Here is a 19,264-nt window from a genome sequence, read left to right as displayed (position 1 = left end):
ATATCTGCGTCAATCAATAAGGGGACAAAGAAATATTTTGGACTCGCTTAAACTGGCTATACGGCAGTTTTTAGCGTGATCAGATAAAAATTTTTCAATGCCAAACAAATCGTGTATTCATAACTGCATTTTGCACCGTCAGTTGTTCGCAAAAATGCATGCATAATAAAGTGCAAAACTCCTTCTTCTTCTTCTTCTTCTTCTTCTTCTATTTTTAAGCCGTAAAAGCAAAGCGCAGGCTCTCTTCTAACACTATATAAAAATCTTATATGTTTCTCAAGAATTAAAATGAGAAGAATTAAAGAAACTCCTGGGCCTTTTCATTTAAAATATTTTAGACTTGGAAATCATGTTCACTCTCTTCAGTCACTGTGTAAACATTTCACACTGAGCACAAGCAATGCCAAAGTTTTATGGAATACTGAATTCAGTCAGAAATCCCCCATTGCCTTTTAAAATCCTGATATTGACTAGACTGAGAATTGCCTTATAAAGTTTTACTTTCAATATTTTGCTGCTATATCGAAAGCTTATTCTTTTGAAGGTACCGAAAATTCAAGGCCATTCAAGTCAACCTGCATTAAGAAGTATTAAAACAGATTGGGATTAAACAAACAAACAGTACGTAACCCATTTATATTATAACCTAAAGGTACTGTGCATTTTATATGTAGAGTGATTGGTTTCCATCATCTAAACCCTGAGACAATTCCACCGATGAAACATGAAATTCATTTTAAAGTTTCCTTTGTTGTACTGAATATTCCTGACATGTCCACATCTCAGTTCAGTCGTCGGGGTCCAATTATTCAATAAGGCAAGAATGCTTGGCATCTCTTGTCAATGGTAATGTAGATAAATAGTCTCTTCAGATGTTCACGAACATGCCAGCACAGAGTTTCACATGTAGATGCTGATTTTAAAAAGCTTCAAATTGCAATTAAAGCTAAGACCAGGTGTATTTGTTTTCAAAGATTGAACCAATGTTCAGTAAGATGTTCACAAGGCACAGGAGGTCTCACCCTTCGTCAGAGGAGGTTACGATTCGAAGCTTCTTCAAAGGCAGCGACACCAGGAAAAAGCACCCCAACACAACGATAACCAAACTGTACTCCAGCAACAATTCCTGAACTCTCAGTAGCCTCTGTACTCTAGAATGGTTGGGGTGGTTAAGGATCGGGTGCATGTCATCACGTGCTAGGTGCTCCCTAATCACAACGGACTCTGCTGATGAACACGTGTAGGGTTCGTGGTCTTGACTATTTGCGACCGATATTATGCTTGACAACACTAAGTTAGCTGCTAACCTGTTGATCGATGATGACCAGCAGGTTCAAAAGACGACATCTGCTTTTTCTATCCACTTATTTGCTGAGTGCCGTCCACTGATCTCATTCTTAGATTATTATCTTCGTAATTAAAAGTGAAAAGAACCAATAGCGTGGTATTTCGTAACTGCACAGGTATTAAGAACGTAATGTGAAGCAACTTTCTGTCAATTTCGCAATAAGTATATGGCCCTGTTCGCACTAAGACGAAAATTTGAGTTAAGGGTTTGCAAAAAAAAAATGAAAATTTTGTAATCACCAATTTTTTTGTTTTCGTAATCCTGTTCGCACATGAAGATGCGAAATTTTTTTAGTGACGGATGTCAGTTAGTAATTTCATCAATTTACCATCAAGATGTCGTGACATGTCTTAAAGGGGAAGGTTTCATACTTGGCGTTTTTTCTCTTTGTTCCCTTTTTGATGTTTTCTGTGCTTCCAGTAGCTGCAGCAGTCGTGTGATCTTCATGATCAGTGGATGTTACGGATATGGATGCTGTGTTCAGCGGATGTGGATGCATATGCATTGTGAATCCGCTCGAGTTTGCTGCGATGGAAACTGTAAGAAGTACTGCTGTTACTAGCGATTTGGGAATCGTAATAACTTTGATTACCCTGATCTTGATCTTGGTAGCATTGCGAGCCATAATAATTGAAATACCATGGATCGATGTTGCTTCTGTGCGGATCCATCTAGCTCAATTAAAATGGCGGGAAGTCACACGGTCACGTTTGTTTCCTAATCCATATGTTGCGAAATTTGATGACCCAATGATGGATGGATGTCAAGGAACAAAGGATTTTCTCGCCTGACAAAATTTTTACAGCCTCCAAAGCTAGTCGACGGAATCTTTGAAGTCTCTTTGCGCCTGCAAAAATTACATTGAAAAAAATTATATTTATCAAAGTCAAGGACAGGAAAGCGTAGGTTCAGCAATACAAATCTCGGACTCAAACTATGACTCGCTCATAGGAACAAACAATGTTAATAATTTAAAGATCCCTATGACCTTAAAAACAGATTACCGATCAATTATCTTTTGACAGGCTAACATCACGATGTCGCTAGCTCATCATTCCATGATTAACCCTTGTGTTATGAAACTAAAAGCACGTAAAATACCTCACCAATTTACATCACAAATCCAGGGAAACTAATCAAAGAGAGAGAGAGAGAGAGAGAGAGAGAGAGAGAGAGAGAGAGAGAGAGAGAGAGAAATGCGACACTTTAGAATACTACCACAAAATAACTTTATCGAATGACTTAAACGCTACTAGAGAATAACCAATTTCCACTGGAGGGCGTGACACGTGACAGGGTAACTTGGGCTCCGATTTTTTCTTACTGTACTTTCTTATGTTTCCTTATTTCTTTTTTTTTTTTTCTTTCAGGATGCATGAAAAGCCTAAGTAAATTAACTCGTTGACGTAAGCACACCATTAAATTGGTCCTAACCCCATCTTTCCTTAGAAACTGATCCTCCCTCATGATGTTTGCATTAGTTTATGTGTTCAGAGGTGCTCTATATTATCTCTCTTATAGAAATATTGCATGCAGAACGCCTGTGTTGTGTTAATGGTTATCAGATTAAAATCTACTATATTGAGCCCAGTGGGAGGCGCGGTGGCCTCATGGTTAGTGCGCTCGTCTCCGGATCGAGCGATCCGGGTTCGAGCCCTGGCCGGGGACATTGTGCTGTGTTCTTGGGCAAGACACTTTACTCTCACAGTGCCTCTCTCCACCCAGGTGTATAAATGGGTACTGGCGAATTTAATGCTGGGGGTAACCCTGCGATGGACTAGCATCCCATCCAGGGGGGAGTAGAAATACTCCTAGTCGCTTCATGCTACAGAAACCGGGATAAGCTCCGGCCTGGTGGGCCACTTGGCTCGTATGCAGACTTTACCTATATTGAGCCAAAATCCTCGACTCTTAACTCAATGGGAATAAAATAAACAAAATTGAACCGACTAAGCAGTTTATAAATTGTATCTACTTGTATTTCTTACAAATCGAACCAGTTTTGATAAATACATAAATGCAATAGATTACTGAGTGTTTACGAGTCTCTACATAAATTTCAGTTCGTCATTGGATAGTTCGAGGTCTTCAAACGTTACATAAAGTCTAGTCACAATGGACAGACTCTCCGCAAAAGCCTCAGTTGCAAGCCAGTTAAAGTTCAATACATAGAACACGAAATGGTTTATTCGTCGACTACTTATTGATCGAAATCAGTTCTTTTATCATACGGTCAAAAAGAGATCTTCTATACCATATGCCTTGGGAATCGTTGTCGTCCAGAGGTCGGCTAACCAAGTACTACATATGTTATTTACACAAGGTCGCTGATCCGATTTAACATTATGGAAGCTGTGTCCGTTACCAGAGAAGGTAAATTTCCTTTTAAAAGCCGGAGAACACTGAAATGTTGTTCACGCTAGTAGTGTCTGTTCTGGGACATTTTTGTTCTTATCAGTGTTGGTTGTTCAGTATCACAAATGAAATGAGGTCTAAGGTTCTTTGCTCCTCAACAAGATTACGTTTACTGGTTTCTTATAGTTTGTGGAATTTGTTTCCTTACCAGGTCATTTAAAACACGAACACAAAATATTAAAAAGAGGATTTACTCCCTGGTGCTGAAACCACTTCCGGTAGTTTCCGGGCGAGACAAAATGATGTGTTAACTGCATGTTGAACTAAATTAATTGATATTGCCATAGCAGCCGCATGTTAACATGCATTTTTTTTTTTTTTTTTTTTTTTTTTTTTGCACAGGAAATCACTTTTTTTTTTAGAATTTTCTACCTTACAGTTTTCTATTTCCTTTCAATCTAAAATATCAGTTTTAAGTGTCACTCATTAACTGGGGCGAACGATTGAGTCCTGATTGTTCTCCTAAGCATTTATGTCAAACCAGATTTCGTCGATTTGACAGAATTCTTGGTTTTGAGCAGCACCGTAGAATTACTACCTTTAACATTCCATTTTCTGACTTATTTTCCGAAATCCAAGATGGTGGATCCAACACGGCGGACTTTCTGTCGTCATGTGATTTCATATGAAATCGTGACCATCTCTTCAGTTTAATTAAGAGCAGACTGACTTCACGCTATTTATTAGGTGCAGAATAATTTTGATATGTGGTACAACGTAAGCTCAAGTAGGTACCTCGCTTGTATGTCTGAGGGTTATGATTGTTTTGACTATATGGACTTCTGTTCCGAGGGGTGGGGGGTTACTCCCAGAAAAACTTTGGATGGGCGTGTGCGGCCCATTTCTCAAATCCCGTATCCTAATTACGACCGAATTCAGCGATTTTTCTTGCCTTGTTGATGAGCTGACGGTTATAACCGTTGCGGCTGCCACAGTTGCCTAAACATAATTTATGAAGGGCTTTTTGTTGATGGACTTATCGATAATGGTAAAAAGGAGCTTCCCGTAAGGGACGGACCATTAGAAAAGTGATGCGGGGGGGGGGGGGGGGTGGGGGTGGGGAATTTTCTGCCTGCACGATTTTTTTGTTTGTTTGTTTTTCGCTCGCTGCTTGCGCAGGAATTTTTTTTTCAGGTGAAACCCTTTGCACGAATTTTTTTTTTTTTTTCAGACAAATAGTGCTTTTTTTGAAACAGTGAAATCTTGATTCATTATCTATGATTTTGGGCTTTATAAATTATTCTACACTCACAACAGATCAAAGGATACAGGCCACCTTTCCATGCAAAATCTTTTCGAAATGTAAACATAGTGAGAGAGGAGGAAGCCACTTGGAGTGGACGGCTTCCCTGTGCATTTTTTCAGTCCCTGCCCTCTGGAATTTCTCTCCCACAGCCCATCATATTAAATGATGCCATACTCCATTCACCAAAACAGCCCTTCTGTAGTGCCCTCCACTCCAAAATGTCAATCCAAAAAGAAGGTACCTATTTAGTAAAATTGAAATATTGAAATGATTCTCAAAAGTTATTTAATTTTCATGGTGCTCTGTAAAAACTTAAATGAACTTAGGCTTCATTTTACTAAAAAAAGAAAATAAATGTAAGACACCTTTCGTGTGAGAGTTCTACATAGTCTGGTAGCTGGCTGCATTCTGTCAAAATGCCCCGACGGGCGAAGATGTCCACTGACATTAAAAGTAATGGTGGGATACATTTTGCACCTCCCTGAAATGTCCTTCTGGTGTTTGTGTGCATCCCAGCACAGTAGGATTGAATGGTTTGCCTTTGATGAATAAAAAAGGACATATGCATAATCAAAATGCATTTTCAAAAACATGCCAGAAATTGGCATAACATAATTAAAAATTAAATATACTTGTAACTGATTAATAGAACTAAGTCATTTAATGTCCTATTGAAGAAGGACTGGGGGCATAACTGCCTTTATATATGTTCAACGTTTACTTTGGTCTATTAATACAAGTTGTGCTCTTGAGCCAAGAAAACTCTTCCCTACTATTGTTGGTTATGACAGGTTCATGTACATTAAATTAAAAGAGATCCAATCCAGTGAAAATATCTTGACACAAAACTACTTCATACTATATATTTACACAGCACTATGTTTCAAGCACAACTCTTGATACTCACAGAAGCTGGCCACTAACTGCGTCTTGCACAAAGCAGGTACCAAGGAAATGACTGGCACCCGGCGGGACAGTTTCCTGTGAGCAGTTGTTATTTCTTTTTGAGACTTTTGTGCCGTTTAGAGTTTACCGTTTTACCGATTTTGAAGTGTTTTGGTCGAGTACCATTCCCTTTACCGCTCACGATCAGTGTATGTTGTAGGCACACTAGCTGCAATTTAAAACAATTGCAAAAACAAGGTTCTAATTGTCTCCTTTCATATTGTGCCTGGTAATATTGTTGATTTCTGAGTGACATTTCTGGCTATTGTAGTATGAATTAATTTATCAATCCTTATATTTGTCATTTCATGCAGTGTGAGGAAAACACTGTTAGACGTCTTTATTCATTAATAATAATATTAATAATAATATTTTTTTTCTTAGCGTTTTCCCTTGCATGAATTTTTTTTGTTCCCCTCCCCCCCCCCCCCCCCCCCGCCATCATTTTGCTAATGGTCCGTCCCTAAAAAGTAAAATATCCAATTCAAGACTGGAGAGCAAATAGTATGCCTATGTGTGACGAAAATGGCCGAAATTGATTCCTATTTATTGCCAAAACGGCTGAAAAACCATACCCTTTGGGGCCACACATACCTTTACACCCCATACAAGGGAGTGTCATCCCCCCCCCTCCCCGGGACGTCGTTAACGGTGATAGTCGAACTCACCAAAAAGTTGGAGCCCGATTAATTGTGTTCGATTGCCGAGCCAATCGCAAAACTGCTCAGCAATTGAAGTTCGATCGGATTTCAGTTCGTTCGGTATCTCGATTGATTAACGCCTGTTCTTTTCAAAGACTTATAAAGTAATCAGGGGAATGAGTAGGGCGGGGTGTCAAATGGCTCTACCCCACCACCTGCCCTCCTCAGTGTTTTGCTATCGATAATTCAGTCCGTCACTGTTATGTCTTGCTTAGTAGGGAATTATATGAAAATAAAATTGATAAGTTGCTATATCTGGCTAGGAGTTTTACTCGTCAGTAACAACTAGCTCTTTACATGTAGTAGCGAAAAAAAAAAAAAACTTGCATTTTGTGTTGATCTTATACAGTTGATTCTACACACGCTTCAGTTTAGCACTGAGGCATGCAGCCGTTATACGATTCTTAGAATATGAACATTTCCCCCGCCCGTGTCAATTAGGCAACTATCATCCGTCGCCGGACATCGCATCAACCCGTCTGTGTTAACCTTGGTTTTCCAGTCTTAAACAACCTCCAAAACAGTTAGCATGCAGCAAAGAATACGATGACGACAGGTCGCTTGTTGAGCTCAAGGAGTATTTACAAGGAGTAATTTAGCTTTATTGGTAATTGCATACCCTTAAACATTAAGGACTAAGCATCCTTGGTGTGAATCCAATCGACTAAGCTATTTTTGTTCATATGTTATCTCAAAATGACAAAATTGACATTTTCGGGGTTGTTCGGCGATATTCATCACCCAGGAGAAAAAATTATCTATTTTCCTCTTTGACGTTCCAGTCTGTCTACTGTTATGTTTTATTTTCACGCGTAATTAAGGACATACAGGACAGCATAAGTAAATCCTACTGACAAGGTATATTTCTAAATATGAAATGTTCCTAAAACGTTCATGAGTGAATACTGATTGAGAAGGATATTTGTGCATATCACTCTTGATCCACGAAAGGTCCCACTTTCTGTAGCTCTCGTGGCTGGTAAAACAGGTCGTAGAGAAGATTGCCGCGTCAATTAACTGAATTCAATGATCCTCAGTGCATAGATAATTGTTGATTTCATTAAAGTCAATAGTTGTTAGTCGTAAACTACCCGCATCAGTCGTAGACTTCCTTAGAGTGAATTCAGACTAAACGCATGGACCTCGTACTTCCAGAGGTTAATGTTGCAATTTTTTGAACGTTGACCAGATCCTACAAACTCAGTTAGTGTTCACAGCGTCCTGCGGTGAAGCAAGGGATGAACAGATAAGAGTGCTGACCAGTGGTTGATAGCAGAGAGAAATTGGTAATAAGTCACTTCGGAAGGTAAAGCTCATGGCCACTGTCAACTCAGAACTAACTTGAGCAAAAAGTTTCCACTAATATTATTAGTTACTGTTGTTGCTGTTATTGTTGTTGTACATGTTGTTGTTTATTTTTCTAAAATAGAGGTCGACTCTCGACTGCACTGTGCTGTGTTGTTCCATTTCCAAGAATATCTAGAATGTACAGCTTTTCTTTTTTCTTCCAGCCAAATTATAGCTGAAGAACTTCATCTTCACTCATCTGATACGCCGATTCATCAACAGCTGTATATTTGGCCAGTGATTTGGACGATCATAGCCTCCGCAATGACACTAGAATACCATCATTGTAATCACTGCTGCACATTCCTCCACGGGTTTCACTCCTAAGAAAACGTACGCCGAAAATAACCAAAGCTACGGAAACCAAGAGAAGAAGACAGATGCAGTATTCAAAGAGGATTTCCTGGAATGAATAACACCTAATCACCCGAGAATATCTCGATCCAACTAGTCTCGGTGGCGGTTCGTTGGCTAGTAGTACTAGTAAATTGTTCATTCTATTCCGACTACAGCAACGCTTTAATGTTCAGTGTTGAACACAATCGATCTCCTGCTGCCTTATACTTAAAACACTGTTAGATTTATAAAGTCAAGGTCACGGTGACATGCCATTCTTTAGATACACTCTGAGTTACATGCGATTACAGTAATGACTGTCAGTTTACAAAATAATCTAACGATTTATCTTGCTGGCTTCTCAGTAATAGTTTGCCGTTTTTACTTCGCAGCATTTTTTGGATGTATTGTGACTGGCCGCTGGTGCTTGTACATCTTGTCAGGGAAAATCGTCTTCCAACCGTGTTTTCAGTGAGACACTTTCGAAAAACATATTATGTAACACAAAAATCAACTGGCTTTAAAAGCCGGGAAATAAAGGAATGATACAGATTAGTTTTCGAGACTAAATCACTTGATTAAAACTTAGGTGTGGCTAATCGCTTCATTGATCTTTGAAAGATCTCGACAGCTTTCTCTAGAAACCTTAAAAAAAAACCAGTAGAAATTTCCATTGCCGTGTACTAGACGGGTCATATCCATGCACAAGTGTCATGAAATAAATAGAAAGTCTTTACGCGATAAAACACTTAATTTGAGGATACGTTACTGCAAATTTTGTCAAGAGTTGTGAAATATACAAGCCAGCATTATATATATATAGTTTGAACAATTTGTGTTTCAAATGATTTAATGTTACATATCCAACTCAAGGAGTTATCGCAGCGCCACATTCAAGGTCGAGCTAGATGCATATTTCAGGCGTCCATTTACCATTTATGCTTATCTGTTCTCTCAGACACAATGATGTTGATAACCTTTGTGCCTTAATTACAGTACGCTAAGGAAAATCCATTGTTCGCAAAGCCGGAACTCACTGACCATACCACGAGCTCACAGACTGTAAGATCGATCAGAAATTATCAGTTGCTCAACAAAGGATGTCTTCATGAGACATCAAGCACTTAGACCTTCATTGACCACATTTCCACCGAGAAGAGAGCTGTGCGCCGCGCAGCGGATTATTTTTCTCGAACTTCAAGGCGTTTAGAAGAGATTTACCCTATGATGCTGAAACGTTCAACTGCTGTTCATTCATCCTTCACTGTTCTTCTTTTTCTCTTTTTCTACTTTTCTTGAGAGCAATGCAGAATTAGTACTTTTAATACATTACGCCATTTTCACGGCCTTTTGGCTTTCTGAGAAAATACTAAAATCCAAGATGGTGGACTTAACGTTCCCTTGTGACGTCAATTGGCGTCATGATAACAATGTTATTTTGAGAAGAACCTGAGGGCTATGTATTTTAAAAACGTAAACTGATTTTGGTATGTCTTACACACAACGAAAACTCGGGAAAGGGGTCTCCATCCACCCCATCGTGTAACACGCACGTTAGATGCATGCAAGATCTAACTTTGTCGCAAGTGTTAGTCGCAATTGTCAGTCGCACTAGAACACCATTATTCAAAGTGAATATGCTATCTCATGAGCACTGATGAAGATTGGGCTCCCTGAAGTGTATGATAGCAATAATATGAGAGCGAAAATTGTTGATGATGGTGAAAATGTAGTATACACATTCCCCTACAAACAGCAAAGGTTGATTATTAATATGCTAGAGAAAGTAAGACAGATTTTGGTAAAACCGATTTCTATGCTAACTGCAGTGCATGTCTAGATGGATTGCCCGTCGCCTCTAAAACATTATGTTCAGTTGTTTCACTGTCAGTTGTAGGTTTTTCAGTTATTAGCTTCGTTGTCAACCTTTCTCAGAAAGCAAAGGTCTGCGGCTGTGACAATAGCAGCTGCTATCACTTGATTAGACACATGTTAGACAGGTAGTTGAAAGGCACACGAACTCACACATCAGCAAACCTGTGGACTCTGACATAACTAAACAGTAAGTGTGAAACGTAAACTTCACACTGATCCCAAATGTAATACATTCCAAATGTCACCTACTAGTATCCTGACTTATCATTCACAGTGATGCTGGGTGAATTCTAAGAATTGTTATCAATTGATCATCCAACAACACACTGCAGCATCTGAGTTTAGAATATACAACGCCGAGCGTCATTACGTCGAGCAACAACAGAAAACGTTTGCTTTTCTTCTTTTTCTCGTTTCTTTTTTTGTTATCAATAGAAGATCAACAAAACAACTGTCGGTTCACATTGTTTAGTAGCTCCCAGTAGATTTTTTTTCCTGTCCTAACGGGACCACACAAAACAGGCGAGGAGATAAGACAAGTACAGTACTTGACATTTAGTATATACTTTTCTTTAAATCAAGTATGTACAACACACACCATTTAAAAAAAAAAGCTACAATCAATACATGCACGCCGTGCATGCATGTCACTCTATTGTTTTCACACACTTCAGGAGAAAAAACTCTGCAGAAGTTGCACTTCATCGAGCAATAAATTTCCATTGAGCCGAATAGAACTTATGTTTTTTTTTTTTTTTTTTTTTGCGCAGGTTTACTTTTTCGTTTTGTCACCGTGACAAGGCCAATGAATTCAAAACCACAGTTTGAAGCGTTCTCTATCCACTTGATCTACTTGTAATTACCATGCTTTGCAAACGCCACACACAGTCTCCGAGATTCATTCACTCCAACCATTCTGAACATGGTTACAATATCTTCCACAAGCTAGGACCCAGCCGGCGCAATTCACGTTCATTGCTCTGTCCATATCCAGGATACTCCAACTTCAGGTGCTCCAAACTTTCCAACTATTTTTGAAGACATTGAGACCAGGATAAAACATCCCAGTACAATTAGGGCCAGACTGTACTCTAAAAACAATTCTTGAATTGTGAAGAGTCTATGAATTCTGGACTGAACAGCTGCAACTGAAGTAGTGTTTTGGCGTAGACTCATAGTTCCTTCTGACTTTGATGAGCCCGTCAGACGTCTATGCAGCATATAGTCCGGAAGGCAATTAGAAAGACTTTCACTCAATAAACGTGATGGGAAGAAAAAACGTGCTTTTAAAACTTGGCACTGAAACTGTATACATACATGGGATGGAAACTACACCGCTATCAAAAGGTGTCAGCACGTCCTCACAGTCGGTTGAGGGAATCTAACCATTGCCACCAGCTGCGTGAAGAGAGACCACAAGACCCAGGCCAAAAGGATCACTTCAAATTATAGCGTATAGCGAGGAAAGCAAAGTAAAGTAAAATAACACATCAATTTAAGACCATTAACCAAAAGGTACTTAATTTATTCATTTTGATTTAACTTTACAAGCTTGGATAAGACTAGAGCCTTTTTCTACAGACCGTAGGAATTTAGTTGAAACAGTTGAATATATGAACACTTTCCCCTCGTATAGCGAGAGACGGTTTTGATGACCTTTCCGATTGTTGAATACACGTCTCCAGCTGTTTAACTAATCTTGTTCTTTGTAACTGTATATGAGATCTCCTAATCTCTTCCTCTTGTAGATCCTTGTGCTTGTCATAAAATTTAAATAGATATCAATCTGGCTACGTGAAAAGCCCACACAATGAAATGTAGCTGCAGCAAAACCTTAATTGCCCTCCAAAAGAAGGCTATGTCCTTCAGAACATATATTTTTTTGTTTCCTTAAAATCAACCTCGTCCATGTTTAAATTATTGACATTCCGTTACAATGATAGGACGTGTTGGAATCTCTGCACTTGTCAAACACTTTTCGGACAGCACAGTTAGAGACTAATTAGTACTACACATCTTAGCTTATCATTCATCGTCTGACGATAGCGTATAGACATATGGCAGTGCATAGTATTTCATTCAGTGGGAAAACGGTTCGTGTGTATTTTAACTTTTATATTAGAAGTTTAGCTAATGTCCAGAGCAGGGCAGAGCTCCTAAAAATCCTGAAAAGCCTCATGCCATGTACCACTAGCTGTTTCACGCTGAAACTTTCCCAGCCCCAGAAGAGGAGGGGAAAATGCAGGCAGCAACTTTCTTATTTCCCTCGCACCTCAGGATTAGATACATTTAACATATGATATTACAGTATACCAGTTCAGTGTCATAGTTTGAGTCCTCCTGGCCTTACCCCCACCCTACCCTGGGGGGACGCCCTATAATGTCCTATACGGGGAGGCTCCGTCCGAAAGGGGAACCTTTTTTGGGGCTTCAGATGTATAGAGGGGTGGGGATTTCACTAGTTTAGGTACATGAACGGGTAGGTAAACCTGAAATGTAAGTCCTTCGTGAACATGAACTTAATTTAAAAAGAAATAATTTATCTCGTTAACAACTCTTCTGTTTATGCTTTATATTCTCCGGTATTGTTGCTCATAACTTCATTCCAAGGGTTTAGAACTATGCAGTGATGTAGGTACCTGAAAGAGTTCCGGTTGGTACGTTTATTTTTGTTTTGTTGTTGTTTTTTTTTTCCTTTGTTTTTTGCTTTTGTTTTGTTTTGTTTTGTTTTGTTTTGTTTTGTTTTAGAATAAAAAGGTGTTGACACCATAGCTGAATAATACCACTAAGACTTGTAAAAGATGGCTAAAATATAGCTGGACTGATCGATAAAGCTTTGCCGATCAGAATTTCCTAACTAGCAGGCCTTTTAATTTGTGAGTGTTTGGAAATGGTCACTTTTTTATCTTAATCGATCGCTTCAATGCACTTGATTTTTTTCTGGTAAACCGAAAATGATGGGATAGCTCACAAATTGACGTTAGAACATTTGGAGACACATTCGATACACATCTCGAAATCTCTAAACTCAATGAGTCGAAAATGAACACCAAAACGTTAGAAATATTAAATTTGTCGATGCAGAAAAATGTACGTGCATTCAGTGTAGATGTATCATCAGTTTCGCCAATTTTAACGAAACTGTTGGGCTATTCAGTGCACAGGGGGGAAAAAAATGATTAGTCAAATATGTGTAGCTAAATCTGTCTCCAGGTAAATCCTTGTACACATGAATAAACTAAAAGAACTATGGCTGCATGCTTTCGTAGTGAATATTGATCGACACTGTAAGAGTTTACCGAGACTTATTTTATATATACATATATCTAAGCGAATTCGCAAAAACATGTCCGTTAGGTTTTCGCCTGGATTCGGGCGAAGCCCAGGCTAGGCTGGGCACATGGCCCAATGACTGGCCTATCTGTTGGTGGCTTGCTGGGGGCCAGCTGTCAAAAGCAGGGGGGAGGGGAGGGTGTCTTTTACTGACACCCCCAACTAGCTAGAATTTGAGTTTTCAGTGTTAAATAAGCTTGATGTTGATTGTGTTTCTGGGTATTTTACTCAGTTGTTTGATCTTGTTTGAGGCTTCTGTGTTGACATGGCACCCTGCTGGAGTGGTCCATGCCATGTGCATGCGTGATTGGCCAATCTCCTAGCTAGGGGGGTGGTCAGAGGACTTCTGGCCGCTGGGACTGTCTTTGAGTCAATGCGGGCATGTTTTTGCGAATTCGGTTAGATATATATATGTCTGAATTTATGAAAACCGTGTTAAAGACTTTGCACCAAAATAGCGGGCATGTTTTTGGAAAATCGGTTAGAAAATGCACATAAATATGGCCATGTCGTACCGAGAGTGCTATCTACCTCGTGTACTCTTAACAGAGTCCATACCATGCCTATACAAGTCTTTGAAGTCGCTGCAAATGAGTCGAACGAGCCAAACAAAGCTAAATTAGAGCTTACATTGATCATTTGCTTCGCCGCGGCACTAATTTAGACGGGCTTAACCTCTGGGATTTCACCTAAATGACCTCACTATGTCTTTACTGTGGGTTAAATTAGCCAGTCACGCTAACAAGAGCATGGTAAGCAGTGGAATCGGTTATTTACCTCTATATTTCAGCCAAAAAGTAGCCGTTACGTGACATTTCATCTCAATATCTGACCGGATTCGCAAAAACATAGCCGTAGAATTTGACTTGTCACTGATAATCTTGCTACAATTCTGTCCCAGAGCTAGCTTTCCACGAGGCTTATCGTAGCTCAAATAGCAGCAAATAACTCTCCTGTATGCCTTTTGAGGCCAGGAAGACTAAATTCACCGTCTTTTCGTTGAATCATGAATTGTACAATTTAATTAAGAGTGCTTTTAACATGAAATTGGAGTCTAAATCAACACGAACGTACAGATATCAAAACCGCGGCGGAGAGCCAATCTATCGCTTTCTAAAGGCCTGCATCGTCCTAAATGGACTGAACAAGAGCTTCCTACATCGAGAATCGATTGAAATTCAGACAAACTAGGCCATAGTTAGCAGTAAGCGAACACTCAACATGTTGTCGTTACGTCAATTATCGCCCGGAAGCCACGCAAATAAATTTCTTCCGCGCTAGCGAATCACAGACAGTTCTGATACTTAGCTAAGCCGAGAACGCCTAAAATTGATAAAACAAGGAAATTCTACTCACGATCAGCGCTTGAACTCGTGTTCTTCTCTCTCCTCGTGGCCATGTTTTGCTGGCAAATAGCAATGTCCCGGATGTACTTCAATTTTATCGAGCGCGGAATGGCACATCCAGATTTCAACAGTCTTTAGCTACATCAAAGTTCAAAGCAAATGACGCCAACAGCAGCTAGAAATGTCTAGTCCATTGCACGTCTAAGCCCTAAATTGATGTGGCTAAAGAGTTTTGCTGTCTAAAGCAAGCACAACATTATCGCCACAGAGCAAACGGCCTTCTGTTACGGGACTAAATGTGACCCGTACAGTTTACACATCTCCTCAGGCCCGCCTCACGTACGATAATGGACGACGCTTACTAGCAAATCGTTAGACTTGGGCCTTCATTGGACTTAATGATGTCCTCGGGCAGACTTCCTTTAGACAGCAAATACAGAACGCTAATCGGTTGCTCCTTGTCAGAGTCACCGCGCGAACTGAATTCAGACGAGTGTAGCCTGGGCTAAAATTCACGTAAATTGAAAAGGGGGTGGGGGGAGGGGGGTGGTTGATAAATGATGAAAAAAAATATCTAAATAAATGAAACATGCGGCAGGGAGTTTCTACATTCCATGCTAGGTAAGATTTACAAGTTGCTGTCATAGCGAAAGCAGAAAAAAAAAATGAAAAAATCAACTAAATCAAAAAACACTTGATTCAGTCTCAGTAACACCGTTTTCATAAATCCAGACATAACATGGCATGACAAGGATTACGACAGTGTTAAGCTGTCTGAGCATGCAGAAGCTCATTCTGGGCTGGCAAGGCAGGCCAAGTAAAGGTTTGACGAAAAGCCGAGAAGACAAAGAGTTCAAGAAAGTATATATATATTTTTCAATTGAAAGGCATTTCACTCGGAATTAGTATTTGATACTTTCAATTCAAGGATTTATTTTGGGATTTGCTAGGCACTAGCTTTATTGTTAAATTAAGTTAAAGACGGTTTAGCATTTTTGCGGTAATGCAACATAGGCATAGACGTCTTAAACCCAGTAGTGGTCAAGTACAAGTAAGAAAACTGAGGTGAGAATAAACTCGTAGTCGAAGCCAGGTTTTGTCGAGTTTTCTTGTCGTAGAGTAGTGGTTTTGGAAAGATTTTGAATTTTTCCTTCCCTTTCGTCGCATCTTAATTTTTTGTTTTAAAACGGTAAAGTACAACAGGAATGGTGCAAGATTTAAAACAGGAATCACACGCTCTTTCCTTTCTTTCTTTCCTTTTTAGACTTGGAAATATTATTTTCCAAGTTGTAGTGGTGAAGCGATTTCACTCCATCACTCCTTCTTCACTGGGTCACTTCCTGTTAGACATTTGAAACCCCAGCGGGGCGGGGGGGGGGGGGGGGGAGAACTCGAATATGAAAACTTCAGGGATGCTCGTCGGAATATTTGAGTTTTACTCCTAAAGGAGACTAATATGGGAGCTGCTCGAGCTTATTAGACCACTAAAAGATAGCACTTAAAACGGAATAGATTCGATTACTAGCCACTGTTACGGTCAAGAAAGTATCTCTCGCGCACTTGTAGACCCGACTCGCGTACTCGAGAGATCAGCGGAAATCAAGCCCAAAACCAGAAATTAAATGAGAGCGTTTCTTTTAATTATTACTTCTTCGAATGTACCCTAAAGATTACTTTGAACTCTAAAGATGGTGACGTTTCGTCATCAACACCCTAAGTGAGACCAGAATCCTTGATTTGTGCCTGAGACGAGCATCCCCGACCTTTTCATATAGGAGTCCCCCCTCTCCGGGTTTCGAACATCCGCCGTTTATGCCGTTTTACGGTCGCTCGCACTGTGTCAAGTTAGGTATTCTTTGAATTTCTGACGCAAGTACCCAATATCTGACCGCAGAAATGCTCTACATTCAATAAATTTTCGTACGAACGTTTTTATAACTAGAAGCTACCTGTAATTATATAAATAGCTCATACAGGTTTAACCATACTCGATCGCCGAAAAGGAAGACATAGAAAGTCACAAAATTGATGAGCTGTATGAATTTTCCAACGATTCAAGCCGTGATTAAATATTTTAGACGATCAACAGTCAAGAGAATTGGAGAGAATCCGAACGACCTGTTCCGCTGTTTATTTATACGATATTGTAAATGAACAAATACAGTCAAGTAAATACGGACATGGCGAAATGAGGAACAAATAGTTGATAAGCTTAAATACATATAGCAGAAACGACATTACACAAGGCTGGGAGTTCTACGGTCTTTAATATCGCCTCGAAAAGGGAAGGAAAAAAAGAGGAAGTTATTACAGTACGGGGTATTCGTATTTGGTCATCCATCCAAGTACTAACCGCGCCGAACAGGGCTTAACTTTGTTGAGCGGACGAGACGTTGTGCTGTCCTTGTGGTATAATGACTCTACGCTGAACGCACTTTTTAGCCGAGTTCCGGCGGCCCGAAGGGCCCCCAAGCGGAGTCCCATACTCATACAGGAAAGTAAAGGTTACCCATGAATGGATTTTCTCATGGTTATCATGGCTAGCGGTATTGCTCGTGGGCGCGTACGCACGACGACGGCGGCGACGGAGTCACGCAAGATGGCGGCCATACTCCAGCTAATAGGTTCACAGAGACTTGCACCCTCCGCTCGGTTTGTAGCGGAAGAATGCCATCTTTTGTAGTGATAAGTTAATAAAGATGGTGAATTTTAAGCTCGGTAATGAAGTGTGAAGGTGAATTAATCAACATGACACGAGCGTGGGACAAAGAAAAATTCTGAGTTCCCGACAGGAATCGAACCCATGACCTCCCGAACAGCGGGCGGGCACTCTATCCACTGAGCTACGAGAACTCATGGAGAGCAAGGCCATTTAACTGAGTTCACCATCTTTATTAACTTATCACTACTCACGATGACTTCGATAGTGTTGATCCTAGCAGTATGCGGGACACCTGTCATATATGAACTCAGTTAAATGGCCTTGCTCTCCGTGAGTTCTCGTAGCTCAGTGGATAGAGCGCCCGCCCGCTGTTCGGGAGGTCATGGGTTCGATTCCTGTCGGGAACTCAGAATTTTTCTTTGTCCCACGCTCGTGTCATGTTGATTAATTCACCTTCACAAATGCCATCTTTTCTTGGCGGGATTTTTTAAGAAAAGAAGACTCAATTCAATTTGTTATGTCGACAGACGATTGCGGAGGTTGATCCAACGTTTTTAAGATAGGGTTGCACTGAAGCAAAAAAATTAAGATAACAACAGAAAGCAAGAATTAACAGGCAAAGAGGTAGCGAAGAAGATCGCGAAAGAGAGCGGGCCAGCGCTGGGGAAGGAGGCGAAACAGTACTGAACAATGCCGTGAATTATAGCTAGTCAATGGCTAGAGAAAGGAGATGAAATAATACCGCACAACGACGTGAAGCAAAGCTAACGAGGGCTATATATAGAAAGACGAAAGTACCCGACAAATGAACCTCCCAAGTTTAAAATTCGCGCGACGCGATGCTGTGCAGCCGTGCAAGAAAAATCACACGACTTGGTCAGGTGATGAACAAGAGTGTCTGTGTGAACGGAGAAATTACAAAACAGTAAACACAGCGGAAAAAGAAAAGAAAAGATTAGTTCAATTCAGTCCTTCACAACTTTTGCTGCCTGGAAGATTTACACTGGCCGAAGTGAATTGCCAACTGGCGGTAAGTGACTTTTGTTGTGGCGTTTGCTATGAAAATTATCAAGTTCCCTCGGCGAGATAAGCTTATTGTCAATAGGAATCCTTTTTAAAGTCTTCCTTGTTTGAAGCCATGCTGTGAGACATCTTATAAATAACATAGTTTTAATTTCGCTCATCTCTAAACAATAACACGTGAGTCGCTTTGTGGAGGTTGTTGTAAGTTGCCTATTGTAAACAAATTAAGTTTTCTGCGGCAGGTATATTTTGCAGGTTGCAGGTTGCAGGTTGAAATTTAATTATAACTGGAAAACCGCTGGCACTAAAAATAATTAACAACCTATACACTCGTCAGGGGTTCTTAAATAATAAAGTAGTTTGGGTCTTTCACATAGTGAAAACATGATCGATCCGCTATAAGTACTTATCGATCGACACGCTGAGACCAGTGAAATCTCATCAAAGTCATCTGGATGGCCGCTCCACAGATGTTTCCATCGATTCCAGATTTGGCTCGGGTCTTGCCTCAACAACAGAAGATTGCCATCACAAATGAAGGAAATAAATAAAGAAATGAAATAACATAAGATTTTAACCAACGGAATGTATTAGCACAAGCTCAGTGTGCTTTCATTTTGGTACTCACAGAGAAGAAACCAAATTCAGCAGATATTTCAGATGATATTTCAGATGTTTCTTCTAAAA

At 40.0% G+C, this 19,264-nt stretch overlaps 3 long non-coding RNA genes and 1 other non-coding gene across 5 annotated transcripts; 2 read left to right on the top strand and 2 right to left on the bottom strand.

Annotated features, from left to right (window-relative positions):
• Positions 1-549: 549 nt before the first annotated feature.
• Positions 550-1,437, top strand: LOC149105123 (uncharacterized). Its single transcript, XR_016201188.1, has 2 exons — positions 550-621; positions 975-1,437. It is a non-coding gene; the product is annotated as an uncharacterized LOC149105123 (long non-coding RNA).
• A 1,281-nt stretch (positions 1,438-2,718) lies between these two features.
• Positions 2,719-4,791, bottom strand: LOC149105122 (uncharacterized). Its single transcript, XR_016201187.1, has 2 exons — positions 3,234-4,791; positions 2,719-2,924 (listed from the first exon to the last, which is right to left on the bottom strand). It is a non-coding gene; the product is annotated as an uncharacterized LOC149105122 (long non-coding RNA).
• A 64-nt stretch (positions 4,792-4,855) lies between these two features.
• Positions 4,856-15,605, bottom strand: LOC149105121 (uncharacterized). 2 transcript variants are annotated; one of them, XR_016201481.1, is made up of 4 exons: positions 14,903-15,595; positions 5,917-6,123; positions 5,375-5,548; positions 4,856-5,250 (listed from the first exon to the last, which is right to left on the bottom strand). It is a non-coding gene; the product is annotated as an uncharacterized LOC149105121 (long non-coding RNA). The 2 variants fall into 2 exon arrangements; XR_016201480.1 differs by having other exon boundaries at positions 5,375-6,123; positions 14,903-15,605.
• Positions 15,606-17,888: 2,283 nt separating this feature from the next.
• On the top strand, positions 17,889-17,961 carry Trnas-gcu (transfer RNA serine (anticodon GCU)). Its single transcript has one exon. It is a non-coding gene; the product is annotated as a tRNA-Ser (tRNA).
• The last annotated feature ends 1,303 nt before the right edge of the window (positions 17,962-19,264 follow it).

This window comes from Orbicella faveolata, unplaced genomic scaffold, assembly GCF_042242905.1.
Source record: "Orbicella faveolata isolate gen_17 unplaced genomic scaffold, um_ofav_v1 contig_34, whole genome shotgun sequence".
NCBI classification, from domain to species: domain Eukaryota; kingdom Metazoa; phylum Cnidaria; class Anthozoa; order Scleractinia; family Merulinidae; genus Orbicella; species Orbicella faveolata.
The sequence above is the reverse complement of the archived record's forward strand: the minus strand, read 5'-3'. Positions and strand labels throughout refer to the sequence as shown.